Here is a 13840-nt window from a genome sequence, read left to right on the forward strand (position 1 = left end):
TTTTTTGCTATAGGGCGCGTGCACTTGCCAGACAGACAGAGACAGAGAGACAGAAAGCGAGAAATCCCCCCCCGGGGGGATGGCCATGTCGCAATCCCTTCTCCTTCATTCTCCTCTCGGGATCTTGAGCACGCACGCACATGCACCCGGCGTCAGTTTAAGCCACCGGGTCCAGGACGCAAACTGCAGTCGACTACGTGGGAGTCCAGCGACATAGCCATTACACTAACTGCTGGTCCTCGGAAATCCTTAATACAATGCACTTTTATCGCCTAGTCCTCTGGCCGAATTCAGCCGACACACCGCAGCCCATCAGCTTGTTCAGTGCTTGAAGAGATGTGGAAGCAGTGTCTCTCTTCTAGTGTCTCTCCTGGTCCTCCAGGTTGTCGAGAAGGTGACCCGTCCAGGAAACTTGCTGGAGCTACGTGGCCCCACGCAGCACAGGGCCATCCTGTCACCCCAGCAGGAGACCCTTTCCAGCCTCTCTTCCCCTCGCTGCAGGCCGGTTTGAAACCCCGCCCCCCTGACATCCTGCCCAGAGATTCCAGCACAGCTTCTGTCAGCTCCACTCCTGCAGCCAGGATGATGGGGGCCGGGAGGGGAGCTGTTAGTTACCCGTAGATAACGAGGCCTTTCGCACAGTCGCAGTCAGCCCAGGCTCTTCTTGGTGTTAGCGCGTGAGGTGTTTGTCCTCTCCCTCCCGTGGGTCTCACTGTCAGAGGCCCCTTCCTGTTTTCCTAGCCTCGGCACCTATGGGACCATGAGGAAAAGTGAATTTGGGGCAGAGGGGAGGAGAGGCCGGCACCCACCATACAATGCTAGATTTCCAACGAGGAAATATTCTTCCATGTCCTATACTACTATTTTATAATGATGCTATTTTTAAATTTTATTTTTAATTGGCACTTGATAAATCACACATATTTATGGGGTAGTGTGTGATGTTTGAATACATGTATAAAATGTGTAATGATCAAATTAGAGTAATTAACAGTGCCATCACTTTAAATGCAAGAGCCTAAAATTCTTTTTTTTTTTTTTTGAGAAGTTTTTGCTATAGGGCATGTGCGCTCACCAGAAAGACAGAGAGAGGCAGAGAAACAGAAAGTGAGAAATCACCCCCCAGAGGTCCACACCACAATCCCTTCTCCTCCATTCTCCTCTCAGGATCTTGGGCACGCACACACATGCGCCCGGCGTGAGTTTTAAGCCACCGGGTCTAGGACTCGAACTGCGGTCGGCTACATGGGAGTCCAGCAACATAGCCATTATGCTAACTGATGGTCCTCCAAATTCTTTTTTTTTTTTTTTGTTAAGTTTATTTATTTCTTCTGTGAGAAAGAGAAAGGGAGAAACAGACAAGGCCCTCATGCCGTGGTCTTCCCTGGCTCTGCTGGCTCGGGTCACAGGCACACACGCACATGGGGTCCTGGGATGTGAATTCAGGGCCCCTCCCACGTGGGACTAGTCGCATTACTGTGGCACCACCACTGGACCTCCAGATAAACCAATTATTTTTTTTAGAAAGAATTATTTGTTAATTTATTATTATTATTTAGTTGCTATAGGGCACATGCACTCACCGAGAGAGACAGAGAGTGAGAGGGGAAGTGAGTAAGCAAGCCACCAGTCCAGGACTCAAATCGTAGTCAGCCATGTGGGAGTCCAGCACTCTACCCACCATGCCACCTGGTGGCCCCCGAAATAATCAATTCTTAAAACCCATGTCTGGCCCATCATGGCAGCATTTGCTGATTGACATGGTGCTTGGCAGGCTGAGGCCACACGGGAGGTGCAAGTCCCAGCCCACCAGAAAGCCAGGTATAGGCACGTGCCTGTGGTCCCAGCCACTTGGGAGGCTGAGGCAAAAACAAACACTCTGTCATGCAATCTTTTTTTGGGGAGAGATTTTTGCTATAGGGCATGTACACTCGCCAGACAGAGACAGAGAGACAGAAAGCAGGAAATCACCCCCCATGGGGGATGGCCACGCTGCAATCCCTTCTCCTCCATTCTCCTCTCGGGATCTTGGGCACGCACGCACACGCGCCCGGCGTGAGTTTAAGTCACCCGGTCCGGGACTCGAACCGCAGTCGACTACGTGGGAGTCCAGCGACATAGCCATTACGCTAACTGCTGGTCCCTCTGTCATGCAATCTTGACTGCATTGTCTGGGATTCATGTCTTGGAGCACCTTATCTTCAATTTCCACTTGATAAAAATGTGGTCACAGTTACGACCTAACATGGAAGGACAGACAGTGTAGCTTTACTACCTGAAGGCTAATTGGAGAGCTGTGTGCTTGGCTATGACATGACTCATGCAACTACAGAAACTGGAAAACAACACCCCCAGACCCTCCTTCCCATTAAAGCAAAACAAAGACCATTCGAAGGTATGGGAGAGTAGCCAAGGTAGTCAGGACATCGGACAGAAGGAAACGCACTCATGGAGGTGAGCAGGGCCTCTGCCAGAGCTGTGTATCTGCAGAGCATTTGCCAGTTCACGCTGCAGGGTGTGGAGGCCCCAGAATCCGGCAGTGGGCTATGGTGGCAGTCCCATCCGACTGGGGAGACCTAAACTGGAGTTCAGAATTGCCAAGGCAGCTAGGGACTGAGAAACCGAGTTCTGGGAGAAAAGGAAGCTGCAGAGAAAGGAGTTCCCCCACAAAAACAAAAACAGAAACAACCCTGCATAACCTAAAGGAGCATGTCGCGGAGTAAAATACTGGGTGCACCAAGGCCAGTGCGGCCTTCAGAGAGCACTGCCCAGTGAAGTTGCACAGGTACACCCACCATGGCACAGCAGCTGATCGCTGGCGAGTGAGCAAATCGACCACAAACACGAGCGAGCAGGCCACGGAACTGAGGAGTGTGGTAACTCCAGCCTCCACAACCAAACTCCAAGGGAAGAGAGAAATGTAACAGAAAAGTAGATGATAAACCACACAGGTGCGATGATAGAAAAGAACTGCAAAGAATCAAAATGAAGAAAACAGCTAACCTTATGCAAGTAAATGGGTAACTGAATAAAATGTAGAGCCATCCCTGATTCTGGATAGAAAACACTGCATTTTTAAGGTACCAGTTTTGCCCATGTTGGGATCTGTACATTTAGCACAATTCCAGTCAGAAGCCCCAAAGATTACTTGGAAATGATTCAAGACTAATTCTGTAATTGATATATAAGACTAGAGCAGGCCCAGCCATGGTAGCACGTGCTGCACCACAGGCTAAGGCCACGTGGGAGTCCTGGGTTTGATTCCCACCAACCCTCAAGCTGAGCTTGGTATTACCGCCTTTAGTCCTAGTTGCTTGGGAAATTGAGGCAGGAGAATCATGACACAGTGAGACTGTGTCTAGAACACACACACACACACACACACACACACACACACACAGTAAACATGAGAGAAAGAAAAAAGGAAATTTGTGAGAGTACATATAAATGTTTGAAAAAGAATTAATGAGGGCAAACTATCCCTTAGAAGCATTTTATAAGTATGTATTATTATTATTTTTTGTAATACGACCTTCAATCTATTTTGAATTTTTGTTGGATTTAAGGAGTGAGGTTCAAATTAAGCTTTATTTTTTTCCCCCAAGTAGTTTACCATTGACTGACTTCTGCACGGACTATAAATGATCCTTTATCATATATTGATATTTGATCACTCGTTCACCATCCAGTTCTTCATTCATACTGTTTTCATTCCTATCGTTCTCGGCGTTTTCATGTACAAAGAGCAAACTTACTTTATTTTTTATTTTTATAATTTCCTCTTGGCTCTTCTAGATTATACATTATTTTATACAACTTTGTATAAGTTTGACCAAATGACAAAAACAAGGTGTTTTGTTTGCAACTGCATTTAATTTGTGACAGGTTTGGGAAAGTGTGTTATCTCTGCAGTGTGGACTTTGAACCTAATCAGAATATAGGCTTATCATTTTCTTCAAGGTGGTATATTTGAAAGGAAAGGATAGAATGCAGCTGTGTATGCATATGTATGTCCCATGCGTGTACATGGATGCAGTGACTCGTGATCACTTGCAGACTTCACTCTTCATCCACAGACAGTGGTGCGCTCAGGCGAGGTTAATGCCCTTTAACTTGAGGGTATCTCATGATCCGTGTTTTATTTTGTTTGCGTCTTCCTGTCATGTTTTGCCCATTTTTTAAAATTTTGATTTCTCTTCTCTTAGGAATGTCTCCTAAGACAACAATAATTATAGATCTTCTGTTTTAATTGTATGTTTTGTTTTTTTTTTCCCCACAGGTGCGTGCTCATTAGAGACAGAAAGACATAGAGAGAGAACATGAAAAACCACTGCTCATTAGAGACAGAAAGACATAGAGAGATCACATGAAAACCCCCCCCCCTGTGGGGACGGCCACAGCAAGTCCCTTCCCCTCTGGATTTGGGGCACACATGCATGCACAGGTGCCCAGTGTGATTTTCAAGCTGCTAGCTCTGAGACTCGAACCCTGGTCAGCCTTGTGGGAGTGGAGCACCTTCACCACCACGCTGGCCCCTTTATAGTGTCTCTTATAGACATTAATTCATTGGGCTTCATTTTGTGACTCAATATATGAGTAAATACCATTTACATGTGTGATTCTTCACAGTTGCACTGTCATTTTGTGCGAGGTTTTATTTCCTGTCTGTACTGTGTGGCCTGTGTTTTCTTTGAGAGGTCATCTCACTCTTCTCCCTGTGGTAATTTGAAAGTTATTAAGACGGATCTTATTTAAATTTTAAGGAACATACTTAAATGTGAGGATTTCAAGTCAGTTTCATTAACTTCATAAGCAAAACAAAATCTACCTACCTTCTCCCTATGGAAGATGAGATAATTCATCCATTCAGATTTGCTTCTGCTATCAGCTTCAGGTTTTTGTTGAGATGTACTTGGAATTTTAATTAAGTCTATTATTATTATTTTTAACCTTTTTTTTGTTTTTCTATAAGTGGATAGACCATCTACATTGTGCATTATGAACATGATCGTTCTGTTTAAACAATTCGGTGTTTCCTGTCAGTCAGGGATGGCTACTCAATTTGTAGGGCCCAATGCAAGATAAAAATGTGGACCTTTGTTCCAAAGCTATCAAGATTTTTCAGATGAAAGCAGCAGAGCATTAGAACATGCAAAGCCCTTCTGAGCACGAGGCCTTGTGCTGTCCCTTAAGTTAGTAAGGGAGATACTTTCTGAGCTATGAGCTGAGGTCTTTGTTCACGCAGGCTGAGTACGTTCTTGTATTTCCCAGTAAGTTTTATTTCCTAGTTTAAAAATAATTCCTGCATAGTGGAGAAAGTTAGGGAAGTGTGGAAAATCCAAAGAAACAGAAAGTAAGAGTTACCTTCCATCTGGAAATAACCGATGTTAACACTTTTAATTTTTAAAATTTATTATAATTGCATGTATTTACAGGTATACATGATATTTTGAAATGTGTACACATTGTGAAATGGTGAAATCAAGCTAATTAGCATGTGAATTACCTCACATATTTATTTTTTATGGAGAATATACAAAAGTTATTCATGATAACATATATTTTTAAGAATACAATGCCAGGGTCATCAGGTGGCATAGTGGTTAAGGCACTGGACTCCCACATGGCCAGCTGCAGTTTAAGTCCTAAACCCAACTTGAGAATCATACCAGGCACAGGTGCATGTGTGCCCAAAATCCCAGGTGGAGAATGGAAGAGAAGGGACTGTGGTGTGGCCACCCTCCCCCACCCCAGGATGGTTTCTCACTTTCTCTCTCTCTCTGTGTCTCTAGCAAGCACACATGCCCTATAGCAAATAATCTCTCTAAAACAAAACAAAACAAAACAGAAAGAGTACAATGCATTTTCATTAACTGTAGTCACCATTTTGTATGATCAATTTCTTGAACTTACCCTTCTATATAACCAAAATTTTCTATCTTTTGACTGGCATTGAACAGTTTCCTGTCCCACCTCTGCCCAGGGTAGTAAAAGAGACTATATTCTCTACTTCTAAGAGTTCCAGGTTTTTAGATTTAGAAAATGTGGTATGTATACACAGGGGAACACTGTTCACCCTTTTAAAAGAAAGAAATCTTGTCATTTGTGACAACATGAGTGAACTTGGAGGACATTATGGCAAGTGAAATAAGCCAGACACAGAAAGATAAGTATCATATGACATAATGTTTATATGGAAATTAAATTTTTTTTAATCACATACTTTCGCTTCAGCTGACGCTAACCTGCTATTTACTACTTTTAAGAATTTCTTGGGACTAGCAATTAGTGTAATAGCTATATCACTGGACTCCCATGTCGTTGACCACAGTTTGAGTCCCGGACCCAGTGGCTTAAATTCACACCGGGCGCGTGTGCGTGTGTGCCCAAGATCCTGAGAGGAGAATGGAGGAGAAGAAGAATTCCCTGGGGGGTGATTTCTCACTTTCTGTCTCTCTATCTCTCTCTGTCTCTCTATCTCTCTCTCTCACACACACACACACACACACACACACACACACACACACACAGTAAACATGAGAGAAAGAAAAAAGGAAATTTGTGAGAGTACATATAAATGTTTGAAAAAGAATTAATGAGGGCAAACTATCCCTTAGAAGCATTTTATAAGTATGTATTATTATTATTTTTTGTAATACGACCTTCAATCTATTTTGAATTTTTGTTGGATTTAAGGAGTGAGGTTCAAATTAAGCTTTATTTTTTTCCCCCAAGTAGTTTACCATTGACTGACTTCTGCACGGACTATAAATGATCCTTTATCATATATTGATATTTGATCACTCGTTCACCATCCAGTTCTTCATTCATACTGTTTTCATTCCTATCGTTCTCGGCGTTTTCATGTACAAAGAGCAAACTTACTTTATTTTTTATTTTTATAATTTCCTCTTGGCTCTTCTAGATTATACATTATTTTATACAACTTTGTATAAGTTTGACCAAATGACAAAAACAAGGTGTTTTGTTTGCAACTGCATTTAATTTGTGACAGGTTTGGGAAAGTGTGTTATCTCTGCAGTGTGGACTTTGAACCTAATCAGAATATAGGCTTATCATTTTCTTCAAGGTGGTATATTTGAAAGGAAAGGATAGAATGCAGCTGTGTATGCATATGTATGTCCCATGCGTGTACATGGATGCAGTGACTCGTGATCACTTGCAGACTTCACTCTTCATCCACAGACAGTGGTGCGCTCAGGCGAGGTTAATGCCCTTTAACTTGAGGGTATCTCATGATCCGTGTTTTATTTTGTTTGCGTCTTCCTGTCATGTTTTGCCCATTTTTTAAAATTTTGATTTCTCTTCTCTTAGGAATGTCTCCTAAGACAACAATAATTATAGATCTTCTGTTTTAATTGTATGTTTTGTTTTTTTTTTCCCCACAGGTGCGTGCTCATTAGAGACAGAAAGACATAGAGAGAGAACATGAAAAACCACCCCCCTGTGGGGACGGCCACAGCAAGTCCCTTCCCCTCTGGATTTGGGGCACACATGCATGCACAGGTGCCCAGTGTGATTTTCAAGCTGCTAGCTCTGAGACTCGAACCCTGGTCAGCCTTGTGGGAGTGGAGCACCTTCACCACCACGCTGGCCCCTTTATAGTGTCTCTTATAGACATTAATTCATTGGGCTTCATTTTGTGACTCAATATATGAGTAAATACCATTTACATGTGTGATTCTTCACAGTTGCACTGTCATTTTGTGCGAGGTTTTATTTCCTGTCTGTACTGTGTGGCCTGTGTTTTCTTTGAGAGGTCATCTCACTCTTCTCCCTGTGGTAATTTGAAAGTTATTAAGACGGATCTTATTTAAATTTTAAGGAACATACTTAAATGTGAGGATTTCAAGTCAGTTTCATTAACTTCATAAGCAAAACAAAATCTACCTACCTTCTCCCTATGGAAGATGAGATAATTCATCCATTCAGATTTGCTTCTGCTATCAGCTTCAGGTTTTTGTTGAGATGTACTTGGAATTTTAATTAAGTCTATTATTATTATTTTTAACCTTTTTTTTGTTTTTCTATAAGTGGATAGACCATCTACATTGTGCATTATGAACATGATCGTTCTGTTTAAACAATTCGGTGTTTCCTGTCAGTCAGGGATGGCTACTCAATTTGTAGGGCCCAATGCAAGATAAAAATGTGGACCTTTGTTCCAAAGCTATCAAGATTTTTCAGATGAAAGCAGCAGAGCATTAGAACATGCAAAGCCCTTCTGAGCACGAGGCCTTGTGCTGTCCCTTAAGTTAGTAAGGGAGATACTTTCTGAGCTATGAGCTGAGGTCTTTGTTCACGCAGGCTGAGTACGTTCTTGTATTTCCCAGTAAGTTTTATTTCCTAGTTTAAAAATAATTCCTGCATAGTGGAGAAAGTTAGGGAAGTGTGGAAAATCCAAAGAAACAGAAAGTAAGAGTTACCTTCCATCTGGAAATAACCGATGTTAACACTTTTAATTTTTAAAATTTATTATAATTGCATGTATTTACAGGTATACATGATATTTTGAAATGTGTACACATTGTGAAATGGTGAAATCAAGCTAATTAGCATGTGAATTACCTCACATATTTATTTTTTATGGAGAATATACAAAAGTTATTCATGATAACATATATTTTTAAGAATACAATGCCAGGGTCATCAGGTGGCATAGTGGTTAAGGCACTGGACTCCTACATGGCCAGCTGCAGTTCAAGTCCTAAACCCAACTTGAGAATCATACCAGGCACAGGTGCATGTGTGCCCAAAATCCCAGGTGGAGAATGGAAGAGAAGGGACTGTGGTGTGGCCACCCTCCCCCACCCCAGGATGGTTTCTCACTTTCTCTCTCTCTCTGTGTCTCTAGCAAGCACACATGCCCTATAGCAAATAATCTCTCTAAAACAAAACAAAACAAAACAGAAAGAGTACAATGCATTTTCATTAACTGTAGTCACCATTTTGTATGATCAATTTCTTGAACTTACCCTTCTATATAACCAAAATTTTCTATCTTTTGACTGGCATTGAACAGTTTCCTGTCCCACCTCTGCCCAGGGTAGTAAAAGAGACTATATTCTCTACTTCTAAGAGTTCCAGGTTTTTAGATTTAGAAAATGTGGTATGTATACACAGGGGAACACTGTTCACCCTTTTAAAAGAAAGAAATCTTGTCATTTGTGACAACATGAGTGAACTTGGAGGACATTATGGCAAGTGAAATAAGCCAGACACAGAAAGATAAGTATCATATGACATAATGTTTATATGGAAATTAAATTTTTTTTAATTTAACATTTATTTATTTATTTATTTTAATTTAACAAGGGTCAGAGTGAGAGAGAGAAAGAGAGAGAGAAAGTGAGAAAGCAAGTCGCCAGGTATGGGATTTGAACCGCAGTTGTCCATGTGGGAGTCCAGACCCCTGGAATCTAAAAATTCTCATATGCTTGTATACTTTTCTTTTATATTTTTTATAAATTGTAATTTATTGAAAAAATACATATATAATTTGATTTTTACCTTAAACTTGTTTTAATGAAAAAGTATTCCCATGCGTGTACATGGATGCAGTGACTCGTGATCACTTGCAGACTTCACTCTTCATCCACAGACAGTGGTGCGCTCAGGCGAGGTTAATGCCCTTTAACTTGAGGGTATCTCATGATCCGTGTTTTATTTTGTTTGCGTCTTCCTGTCATGTTTTGCCCATTTTTTAAAATTTTGATTTCTCTTCTCTTAGGAATGTCTCCTAAGACAACAATAATTATAGATCTTCTGTTTTAATTGTATGTTTTGTTTTTTTTTTCCCCACAGGTGCGTGCTCATTAGAGACAGAAAGACATAGAGAGAGAACATGAAAAACCACCCCCCTGTGGGGACGGCCACAGCAAGTCCCTTCCCCTCTGGATTTGGGGCACACATGCATGCACAGGTGCCCAGTGTGATTTTCAAGCTGCTAGCTCTGAGACTCGAACCCTGGTCAGCCTTGTGGGAGTGGAGCACCTTCACCACCACGCTGGCTCCTTTATAGTGTCTCTTATAGACATTAATTCATTGGGCTTCATTTTGTGACTCAATATATGAGTAAATACCATTTACATGTGTGATTCTTCACAGTTGCACTGTCATTTTGTGCGAGGTTTTATTTCCTGTCTGTACTGTGTGGCCTGTGTTTTCTTTGAGAGGTCATCTCACTCTTCTCCCTGTGGTAATTTGAAAGTTATTAAGACGGATCTTATTTAAATTTTAAGGAACATACTTAAATGTGAGGATTTCAAGTCAGTTTCATTAACTTCATAAGCAAAACAAAATCTACCTACCTTCTCCCTATGGAAGATGAGATAATTCATCCATTCAGATTTGCTTCTGCTATCAGCTTCAGGTTTTTGTTGAGATGTACTTGGAATTTTAATTAAGTCTATTATTATTATTTTTAACCTTTTTTTTGTTTTTCTATAAGTGGATAGACCATCTACATTGTGCATTATGAACATGATCGTTCTGTTTAAACAATTCGGTGTTTCCTGTCAGTCAGGGATGGCTACTCAATTTGTAGGGCCCAATGCAAGATAAAAATGTGGACCTTTGTTCCAAAGCTATCAAGATTTTTCAGATGAAAGCAGCAGAGCATTAGAACATGCAAAGCCCTTCTGAGCACGAGGCCTTGTGCTGTCCCTTAAGTTAGTAAGGGAGATACTTTCTGAGCTATGAGCTGAGGTCTTTGTTCACGCAGGCTGAGTACGTTCTTGTATTTCCCAGTAAGTTTTATTTCCTAGTTTAAAAATAATTCCTGCATAGTGGAGAAAGTTAGGGAAGTGTGGAAAATCCAAAGAAACAGAAAGTAAGAGTTACCTTCCATCTGGAAATAACCGATGTTAACACTTTTAATTTTTAAAATTTATTATAATTGCATGTATTTACAGGTATACATGATATTTTGAAATGTGTACACATTGTGAAATGGTGAAATCAAGCTAATTAGCATGTGAATTACCTCACATATTTATTTTTTATGGAGAATATACAAAAGTTATTCATGATAACATATATTTTTAAGAATACAATGCCAGGGTCATCAGGTGGCATAGTGGTTAAGGCACTGGACTCCTACATGGCCAGCTGCAGTTCAAGTCCTAAACCCAACTTGAGAATCATACCAGGCACAGGTGCATGTGTGCCCAAAATCCCAGGTGGAGAATGGAAGAGAAGGGACTGTGGTGTGGCCACCCTCCCCCACCCCAGGATGGTTTCTCACTTTCTCTCTCTCTCTGTGTCTCTAGCAAGCACACATGCCCTATAGCAAATAATCTCTCTAAAACAAAACAAAACAAAACAGAAAGAGTACAATGCATTTTCATTAACTGTAGTCACCATTTTGTATGATCAATTTCTTGAACTTACCCTTCTATATAACCAAAATTTTCTATCTTTTGACTGGCATTGAACAGTTTCCTGTCCCACCTCTGCCCAGGGTAGTAAAAGAGACTATATTCTCTACTTCTAAGAGTTCCAGGTTTTTAGATTTAGAAAATGTGGTATGTATACACAGGGGAACACTGTTCACCCTTTTAAAAGAAAGAAATCTTGTCATTTGTGACAACATGAGTGAACTTGGAGGACATTATGGCAAGTGAAATAAGCCAGACACAGAAAGATAAGTATCATATGACATAATGTTTATATGGAAATTAAATTTTTTTTAATTTAACATTTATTTATTTATTTATTTTAATTTAACAAGGGTCAGAGTGAGAGAGAGAAAGAGAGAGAGAAAGTGAGAAAGCAAGTCGCCAGGTATGGGATTTGAACCGCAGTTGTCCATGTGGGAGTCCAGACCCCTGGAATCTAAAAATTCTCATATGCTTGTATACTTTTCTTTTATATTTTTTATAAATTGTAATTTATTGAAAAAATACATATATAATTTGATTTTTACCTTAAACTTGTTTTAATGAAAAAGTATAAGAATATTTTTCCAGTCTGATAGAGAGAACTACCAGGAATACAGCTCTTAAATGGTACGGGCAAAGACTTATCGATTCTCCCTTTTGTCCCAATATAATCACATTGCCTTCTTTCACTCTCAAAAGCTTAGTTGAAGCAAAGGGAGAAAAGTTGGAGGAAAGGGTAGACTTTTATAGGGATTTAAATTAAGATAAAATTGATTGAACAAAAAGAAAGTAAAACTTTACATTTATTATTTAAAGTTTGAAGGTGCCAAAAGAAATTCAAGGTAATAGTATTAATAATTAATGCTGGGGCTGCCAGTACTGCAACAGTCTTGTTCTGTGAGACTGACCTTTATGGGAAGGTTCCGAGTTTGCATCCAGAGACATCCCTGAACATGCTGGGTGCATCCCCATGATTGGGGGCTGGCTTAGGCTAAGGATGAATCATGGCATGGGTGCACCATGGCAGTGCCTGTTTCCTTGTGTGTCTGTCTTTATCTCTTTTGTTCATGGAAGAATTAAATAAACTTTGAAATAATTAAGTTAATAATTTGACTTAAAATGTGAGGGAGGGCAAAGGGGATAGAGGGAGAAGTGTAGCCTTAAATCCTTCCCTTAGCAGCCAGCTCCATGGTGTAGTGGCAAAGCGCTGCTCAAGAGAAGCTGGGTCCCACGTGGCACCTGCAATTTGCATCCATGGCCTGCTCAGCCTGAGACACATGAGCAAAAGCGGAAGTGCCCAGGCTCCAGTGAGCTGAAGAAGCAGGGAAAAGGGATGTGGCATGACCAGACCCTGTGGCTGATGCTCACTGCTCTCTCTCTCTCTCTCTCTCTCTCTCTCTCTCACACACACACACACACACACACACACACATACACACTCATACACTCTATCATGAATAAAGATTTACTTTGTCTTGGATGTTTCCCAACCGGAAATAGTGGTACCACATGGTAATGCCCAGCTACTCTATAGACTGCTTTACCGAAACTCCAAATGACGAGCAAAGCTTGTGGGCCTCTGAGGACTAGAGTCCAATCTACACATAGACCGGGAGCCTCTGCCACCACTGCTCCCGGGTAACAGACGTCCCCACCTGCTGACTTGTGGGAACATGCGCCGTCCCAAACAGCTCTAAGTTCCCCCCAAGCTGTATGCCTGCCTGGTGGAAACTGGGTCACACATGGGTTCCCAGCTGCAAGAGAGTCGGAACTGTGGGTTATTTGGTTCCTTGTTTTTGTTTTTGCTCTTTTTAAAGCTTTCTAGCTTCTATAGTGCAGGAAGGCAGTAGAAGCCGTTGGAGTGTGTGCTGAATGAGCCCGCTCGTATTAGGTCGTCAGGAAAGTCACGACATGCTTTTCTGTGCAAAAACGCATCACGACTTTCCTGACAACCTGTTAGTATTTGCCATAATCTGCCAGCCTAAGTAACACATACCGCCAGCATTGTAAAGAGTAAATATTATACGGATATGAAGTTAGAAAAGTCATACAGTATAGTGAGCATACAGTACAAGGAGCTGCTTTCTATAATCTAATTTTATCCTCTCTTGCTATATTAGTTACCTATTACTGTGTAACAAATCTCCCCAAAACTTAACAGTTTAACCTAAAGCATTCATTATGTCATGGTGTCTGTGGGCCAGAGGTCTCGGCACTGCTTGGCTGTTTCTGGCTCAAGGTCTGTCACAGGCTGTTGACTGCGACGTCAGTCTCATGGAAACACTCTGCTAGGGGAGGATCTTCTCCCGAGGCCGCTCATGTGATTGTTGACGGGATTTAGTCCCTCACGCGCAGTGGGCTGAGGTCTGAGTTCCTCCTCGGTTGTTTTTGCTGGTCTCCCGCAGTTCTCTACCTCGTGGATATGCACAGGTGAGCTC

The sequence above is a fragment of the Tupaia chinensis genome, unplaced genomic scaffold (genome assembly GCF_000334495.1).
Source record: "Tupaia chinensis unplaced genomic scaffold, TupChi_1.0 Scaffold000088_1, whole genome shotgun sequence".
Classification (NCBI taxonomy): Eukaryota; Metazoa; Chordata; class Mammalia; order Scandentia; family Tupaiidae; genus Tupaia; species Tupaia belangeri.